Here is a 9181-nt window from a genome sequence, read left to right on the forward strand (position 1 = left end):
TTTATTAGAATTTATTTCTATTTTTTGCTTTCTTTCCTCGTGGATTCGAGAAGTCTCTGTGAGGAGTCCAGAGAAGTTTCGTGGATTCGGAATAGTTATCCTCTTGAGGAAGACGGTGCTCGACCTCACGTCCTCCCCTGCGTCAATTTGGTATCAGAGTGAGGTTTCTCCTCGGATTGACGGTTTCTAACGACGGGTCGGGCAACAATCCCATGGGCGATGCTCAAGAGAATTTACCTTTAACGGCGGCAGCTTTCGAAGTAGCGCAACGAGAGAATCAGCAAGTCATGCAAGGGTTGCAGGCTTCCATCAACCGCATAGCGGATCTCTTGACAGAAAATCTAAGGCAACTCCGTGTTCCTGGTGGCAATCCTCTACCCCCAATTAATCGCCCTGATCGCAGGATAGTACCGGCAGTGCATCCAAGGGTCATTCTTAAGAAAGGGGGCTCCAATGAGGAGGATATCGACGACATAATCTTCCAACACCCCAGACATGGCGGCGATCGAGTAGATCGAACGGATCGAGAATTCAAGATGATGGTTGATATTCCTAGCTTCAATGGTCAACTATACATTGAGGATTTCCTCGATTGGCTTTCTGAAGTTGAACGATTTTTCGACTATATGGACATCCCTGGAGCAAAGAAAGTCAAGCTTGTGGCTTACAAGTTGAAAGGAGGAGCTTCAGCTTGGTGGGAACAACTGCAACTCGCGCGAACCAGGCAGACGAAAGCACCAATCCGTACCTGGCAGCAGATGAAGCAACTACTACGTGCCTAATTCCTCCTTAGCGATTACAATCAGGTATTATTTCAACAATACCAAAATTGTCGACAGGGTAGTCGGTCAGTGAGGGAATACGCAGAAGAATTTTACTGTCTGGCGGCGCGTAACGATTTGGTCGAGACTAAATCACAGCAAGTCGCCCGATTCAACGGTGGATTGTGTATGGCTATCCAGGATTGGGTCCAGATGCAGTCCGTATGGACAATGAATGATGCGATCAAGTTGGCTACTCGGGCAGAAACGCAACTTGAACGTCCTAACACACGGACCTATCCTACTGCAAGGATCCCTGTGGCAGGTCTGCCCAGGGAACTGCACAGCCTAAGGGGAAGGAGCCTTTAAGAGCACGCACTCAACCTCCTACGTTTGAGAATCGAGATTAGGGAAGCGGGCAAGCTAGACCCCAAAGGGGCGTATCGACTACTGCTAGTTCAAGTAGAATCCCGAACTCCTATGCTCGGCCAAGGCTCGATAACTGCTATCGTTGTGGCCAACTAGGCCACCTATCAAATACTTGTCCCCAGCGAAAAGTGACAAACCTCGCCATCAATGATGGTAGTGCTGATAACGCTTATGAAGATCTAGATATTGAAGAACAGGAGCATACCACCGAGGACAAGGCAGATGATTCAGGTTGGATTCAGCAAGATCACGGCGAGTCGCTCGTCGTGAGGCGACTATTATATGCGCCAAGAAAAGAAGGGCATCCACAGTGGTATAACATCTTCTGTACTAGGTGTACGGTGAATCGAAAGGTTTGTGACGTAATCATTGACAGTGGGAGCAGCGAGAACATCGTCTCCAAGGTCATGGTGGAAAAATTGCAATTGAAAACGGAGCGTCATCCCTCTCCATATACAATCGGTTGGATCAAGAAAGTCAGCGAAACAAAGGTAACTGAACGGTGCACCATATCCATTTCAATTGGCAAAATTATAAGGATGAAGTAGTATGCGATGTGGTTGACTTGGAAGCATGTCACATACTACTCGATCGGCCCTGGCAATCTGACCGTGACGCCACTCATAAAGGGCAAGATAATATATATATATATATCTTCGTCAAGGACGGCCGGAAGATCATATTGGCCCATATGGATCCAAAGGGACCACCTGAAATTTCTAAAGTGAATGGCCGTTTTTTCTTAACCATACGGGACTTCGTGGAAGAATCTAAGGAAACAGTACAGACTTAATACATTGATTATAAAAGGGAAAGAACTCGAGCCTACCAACATCCCCAAAAGACTAAGGCCCCTGCTACATGAATTCAAAGAAATCTGGCCCGATGACCTTCCCGATGGGTTACCCCCCATGCGGGATATCCAACACCATATCGACTTTGTCCCTGGGTCCAGTTCACCTAATCGTCTCCATTATCGAATGAGTCCGAATGAGTGCGAGATTCTGCAGAGACAAGTAGAGGAATTGATCCGTAAGGATCTTATTCGAGAGAGCATGAGTCCATGTGTTGTACCAGCTCTATTAACTCCAAAGAAAGATGGGAGTTGGTGCATGTGTGTCGACAGCCGAGCCATCAACAAAATCACTATAAAATACATGTTTCCTATACCACGGTTGGACAATATGCTGGACATGCTAGAGGGTGCAAAAATATTCTCTAAATTGGACCTAAGGAGCGGCTACCATCATATTCGAATACGGTCGGGTGATGAGTGGAAAACGGGTAGAATACCTTGTGTAGGTATTGATCAAGGATGTGATAGACCAGGCAAAGCTGAAGATCGTTCCTTAAGCGTCTTTCCTCAAGTTTTCCTTAGGACATGTCCCAAAACAGATGAGGAAAAGCAAAATATGTCTCATAAGCTTTATTCGAATGTGGTTGGCAGTGCATGTCATGGTCTGTATTAGACCGGTTATTTCACAGGCAATCGGTGTTGTAGGGAAATACCCCAGCTAGCAACATTGGATGGTGATGAGATGGTTACTTCGATACATTCGAGGTACGAAGGACTACGTCTTATCTTTTGAGAAGACAAGAACAAAGGTGGTAAGGTATGTGGATTCAAATTACTTAAGCAGTGTGGATTTCAGGAAGTCGACTTCAAGTTACTCGTTTGTACTAATGGGTGGCACAATTAGTTGGATGTTCATGTTATCCGACAGGTGCTTGTGGAAGGAGGCGTAATTCTAGAGAAGATTCACACCAGCATAAATCCGGAAGATATGATTACCAAGGTCGTTCCTATAGAGAAGTTTAAGTTCTGTGCAACTTTTCTGGGCTTAGTGATGACATAAAAGGAGGATGGAGTGTGCACGAGAAGCTATGATGTGATGCAGAAATAAGAAAATAGACTAAGAAACTACACGGTTGAAGATTAAAGACATGGTGGAGATTATTGTCAAAACAGATGTCTTAAATCTGTCCGATCCGTATTACTCGACCAGTCGAGGGACTGGCTCAACTAGTCAAAGACGAATCAACTCGAAGTACAGCAACGATGTGTTTGAGATTTCTGGGATGCTCAACCAGTCGAGTGATAGGCTTACACTTTCAACCAATCGAAGCCCAAGCTCGACTAGTCCAGGGTTATGCAGACGGTGCGCAGTTTATGCGCAGACTGCGTAAATTTGAAATGGTTTCTAGGGAGGTGCGTAAGTGGGTTTTCTCCATCTATAAATAGGAGTTCCTAGGGCCATTCTCAGGTATGTTAAGGCTTCCTAAAGGTATTTCAAGGGTTTCTAAAAGGGTTTTAGGGTTTCTAAAGGGTGTGGCAAGGGTGAGATTCGAAGTTGTTCGAATCGGGTAGGTCCTTTCTCTTTGTAATTTCTATTTTCATAAAGGAATTCTATCGCTTTGTGCCGTGGTTTTTTCCCGAAAGGGTTTTCCACATTAAATCTTTGTGTTCTCTTGTATTGCTATCCCAGATCCATATCTGTTTGATTCTGTGGTACAAATCCCAACATAAAATTATAGAAAAAGACAATCTACACCCAGTTACCATCTGATTATTGCAAGATCCTCACCTGTGCTAAAGCCTTCAAAGAAATCTGAACCAAGTGATAAAAATACCCTTGGACTTTTAGAGTTAGTTTGGATGCTTGGAAAATCAAGTTTGAATCAGTTTGGTTTTTGGAGCTTCCCACTTTCATGATGGGATGATCATTATGGAAAGGTTAGATGATTTATGGTTGGTCCATGCACCTACAACTAATACTTATGAGATGTCGGGGAATTTGCAACTACTCCATAAACCAAAGTGAGAACTTGTAATAATTCAAACTAGAAAATAGAAGGTGTTTCAATTATCTCCCAAAAAATGAGCATAAAGAAAAGAGAATAAGGGGGGGCAATTGGCTGGATGAGGGTCCTACTTTCCCAAGCTCGGGCGAGGCCCTGAACTGGCTATAAGACCTTGGTCCAAGCCTTTAAACGAGTGAAATAATCAAAGGTTTGAAATAGTTCAATGTAAGACTTTTTTTTTCTAGGTATCCTTTCCATCGGACCTGGCCTTGGTTTCTTGAGCCCTGGCCTTGGCCCCACCTTGGCTTTAAACGGATTAAAAGGGCCTCAGGTCTGACCTTGGCTCTTTCTAGGTATCCTTTCCATCAGACCTGGCCTTGGCCCCACCTTGGCTCTAAACAGATTAAAAAGGCCACAGGTCTGACCTTGGCTCTATAGGGCAGAACTTGCCCTATAAGAAAAGGAGTGAAATAATCAAAGGCTTCTAATCGAATGGGAACCATGGATAAGTGTCTTTAAACTAATAATTCTTTATATATAATGATGGCTCACTTAAGAATTGGATTGCGCCGCAGGCCCTATGAGGCTGTTCATCATTTGTTTGAACCCAGCCGGAGACCGGGCCAACATTTCAAGCCTGGGCCCAACCCTCAGGCCAATTTGGGGGGACCCAAACCCTGCCCCCACAGAGCCGAGCTACCCGGTCCAGGCCGGGCTCCTGGCCCATTGCCACCCTTAGATAATGAGAGGGGTCTTCAGTTCCATTGATTGATTTTGAGTTACCGGACCTAATCTGACCCTTTTTTTAAACTATATTATTTTCAAATATCTATTGAGAAATGCTCCAGTGCTCCTAGCAGGATCGGTCCATTTCCACAGTAATGGACATATGAGATATTACACCTGTCTACCACGTTGGAACATGTGAATGTGTGTAGGTTTAGCAAATCATTGAAGACAATGTCTAAGGTTCTAGAAATACATAGGCGTAAGGCCTAGCAACCAAATCACGTGGATATTTCTAATGACCTAACGTGGTGGTATTAGACTGGGCCATGTGCAATTGTCAGTGATAGAGTTTGATTATGTACTCGACCGAACAACTTTCATATATGCTTTGCATGTGCCTCATCTCTAACAACCGCACATCACAAATCAAATCACATCATGTCTACGTCTCATGTGATGGTCTTCGTAGACCTCAGTTCAAATTTAGGAAGCCAAGTTGGGCCACCACGAAGGCCAGCTCGCCCATTGCTAACACTAGGGCACACGGTTTTAAGACTTGACTCACCCAAGTTGACTCGGACTCAATTTGACCTGATCTGGTTCGATATCATGAGTCACCCCAATGATTCATTGCCAACTCGCCCTCACTTGGGTGAGTCAACTCGACTCAACACCGGACGAGTCCGTCCAACCCTGCTAGTCTTTAACCATGGTAATACCCCTCCAAGAAAAGAGGGATTACATGGTGGAGCCCATGGTTGTATCCAGACCATTGGTTTGTTGCATCTAAATGTAGATGGATAATTCCTCCACAATCTGCTACAAATTTGAAAAATCCCTACCACTAGTATTCAAACTTTAGTTGCCTTAAATCAAAGGTTAAGATTGTCCCACGGAGGGAGATTTTTGAGGCATAGTCCATCTACGGTGGGAAACAGCAGACCAATGGTCAGGATTAACAAACCGTGGCCCCCACTTGCCATAACTGCAAATATGATGTACCGTGCAAATACGCTAGCCATGTGTATCACACAATTCCTTGCAAGAAAAATGGATGGTTAGAAAAGAAAATTAACAGAAATCTCATTCAATGTGCATATCTGGCCCACCCCATGAGCGAACCAACCTGATTCTTGGGCTGGGGCATGTTCATCTTGTACCCCACATGATGAATGGTCCAGATCACATGTGTGCTGACACTAGCATGTGCCAGGACATTGAATCATGCCTCCATTCTTAGATTGCCACGTGTCCATTGCCCCTACCGTCAATATCTGTGACCACCTAAACCATGGAAAGCTAACACCATGCAGTTATTTTAAAAGCATGTATCACTAAAGATGCATAAGTTAGTATTTTTCTATGGCATTTTAAACTCAAAGAGGTACGTGGAACCATGCCTACTCTCTTTCCTACCTCATCAGCATATCTTAAGGTTTCGATTTTAAAATTTTCTTTTATTAGTATTATTATTTTTTAACTGTAAAAAGCTGCCCATTGTTAAGTGATCCAACAGTTAAAATTAAATATGGCCCCCATACTAAAAGAAAGAGAGTGACAGAGAGAGAGAAGACAAGTGATCTTCTTTCTAAAGAGATTCCATTCAAAACCATTAAGAGAGATATCACTTGGCCCTTTTTTAATCAAAGGTGGAGTGGACGTCATTAGCAGTTTGTATAAGTGCAAGCAAATGAACCCATGGTTTAGTAATCCAAGCGGTTTAGTCTAATAAATTAAGTATTTTATGCCATTGATGCTTTCTACATCCCAATTTAGTCTAATAAATTGGGATGGATTTGTTTACAAGATTTAATCTAAGTTTTAATATTTTTATGGAATGAATATAATTGAGATGGATTTGTTTACAAGATTTCATCCAAGTTCTAATATTTTTATGGAATGAATATAATTGGGATGGATTTGTTTACGAGATTTAAGTGAAGTTGCAATATTTTTAGGAAATGAAGTACGGTGATTTCTGGACAAAATACATTGTGAGGCTTAACTTATCCAGTTCTTCCTAGAACTGGAGTATTATCATGGCTAATGGATAAGTTAAGAATTTTCGTAGGTGACTATGAATGGTGTGATTGTTGAGCTGCGGTGAGTTTTTGTAGGCGTGCGTATGTGTACACTTTGATTCGATTTGCAAAGTCGAGCTAATTTTACTACCGTTATTAATTTGTGCTTCTCATACCTGATGTGATTATCTTTGGACTTGAGAGGATTTAGGTTTTTATAGCGAAGGCTTAATTATTTTGATTCATCAATATGTAAGCGTTTTAGGTGGATCATAATGAGTTGGCAGTTGATCAAGTTGCTTAGGGGACAAGAATTCGTAATATATGATCTACTCTCCAATCAAAAGAATTGATTGATATGGCTCGCCAAACTTGAGTTTTAAATTGTTTGGATTAAAAAATAATTTTAAAGTACATGGTACGGTAAAATGTCCTAAAATAGTGAGCCTTAAGGCGGTGCACAGAAAGATATGTGTATTATATCATGAGATAGGTAATTGAGTGCATCCATGTGCAATATAAATGATAAAATATTTGTACTTAAGACATATTTAACTTCTTTTTAAAAAAAAATTCTTGTATAAATAACAAGCATGTTGTAGATATTGCTTGCAATTGAAGTAACTCATGAGGTATGCTTTAGAGAGATCCCTCTATGACGTGAAAAACTAAGTGATAAAATACTACAAGTTTATAATTATTAAAATATGACCTAGGAAGGCCTAATGAGTTCATAATACAAGAATTTTTTACCATATAAAGTAGTAACTTTAGAAAGAGCTAGAAAGAAATAGCAAAAGCTCCACATTAACTATCTTCCTCCTTGATATCCACTGGAGGTAGAATTTTACACTTGGGTTAACTCATGCATTTCGAGATGTAGATAAAATTTTATTTTGCTTTACTTTTGCAAACTCTCTCCAGTACACCCATGGTTTAATGATCCAAACGGTTGATATTAAGGGCCCTAAATACACACACACACACACACACACACACACATTAATGCTAACCTAGAACCAGTTCTCATGAAAACTCGTGAGTACTTTTTGAGAACTCATCTCACATGATATGTATATGCAATCAGAACTGTCCGCTGGATGAGTCATCTCATGAAACCCTTATGGCACAAAGCTTAGCCCAATTCAGAAATCTAAATTGCAATAGCATAGTGAGAGGCAAATCAAGGGAGGGAATTCCCTTTCACTTTGCTACTCTGAAATCCCTGGAGATAAAAGGGGAAACAAAAATGTTAGCCTGATTCAAAATTTCTATGGCCCCAAGAAGTTCAATGGCCAACTTAATCTCTACTATTTCTTGTCGTATGGCCCACTTGAATTTTGAATCTGCATGAATTTTAGTATCACATCCTAACATCATGCAATGTAATAGTCCTCTCATTCACAAGCATGTCACTTAGTATTCCTCCTCTAGGATGCCATCTTTCAATGATCCATCTAAAGCTTGTATAAGAAAAATCTCTACGTGGCCCACCACAATGTGACATCAAATCAATCCATTGATTTCACCAGCTCATGTTAAGACATGAACCTAGAAATGAAGCAGATCCAAGACTTAAGTAGGCCACACCACCCAAAAAAAAAAATGTGGATGAAAAGACTTACAATCGAAACCTTCTTGTGCCCACCATGATATTTATATGTCATCCCACCCGCTCATTGGATGATTCCCACCATAAAAGGATAACAAAAATATCAGCATGATCCAAAACTTCCATGGCCTATACAAATACTTTCGGCATGTGCTTATGCACGTGCCACACCTCCCAAGTTAGTTACATAAAAGAGAAAAAAACATCCTAACTTTGGTTATGCTTGGATGCACAATTGCAAGCATTGAATAGAAACAACTAATGATTTTTGTAGTTACTTTGCTTTCAAGTTTGAATTTGAAAGTAACATAAATGTAACTTGGAGCTTAGACCCCCAATATGATTGCAATCCAAATTACAACTGGACCAATTCTAATTTACTAGATTAATCATCGCCTCAATTCTACATTGCATCCAAACATATTTCGTAAGTCTTGAAATTTTTAGCAGATCCCTAGCAAAAATCCTTATTTATGAAAATTAAAAATTAAAAATTAAAATCATTTTGATGACAAAATTAGGAAACTGAAATTGGCTTAGCATGATCCAGCATGCATGGTTCTAGTGCATAATCGAACCGAAGCACAACATCATTACCATCGACTCTTTGCATCCAAATAGCGACTTCATGAGGCTTGTCCCCCAAAACACTTTTTTCAATCAATGTTCTAAAATCCAAGTTCTATGTCAAGAAGCTGGAGGCTCATTCGAACCTCGCTACGATCAGCGTAGTTTAAGTTGCATTAGATTACATTGAATATAATGAAATTTCATGATAAAAAAAATGAAGCTTTAATATTTTATATACATGTTTTTTTAAAAAAAAT

Source organism: Magnolia sinica, chromosome 5 (genome assembly GCF_029962835.1).
Source record: "Magnolia sinica isolate HGM2019 chromosome 5, MsV1, whole genome shotgun sequence".
Classification (NCBI taxonomy): domain Eukaryota; kingdom Viridiplantae; phylum Streptophyta; class Magnoliopsida; order Magnoliales; family Magnoliaceae; genus Magnolia; species Magnolia sinica.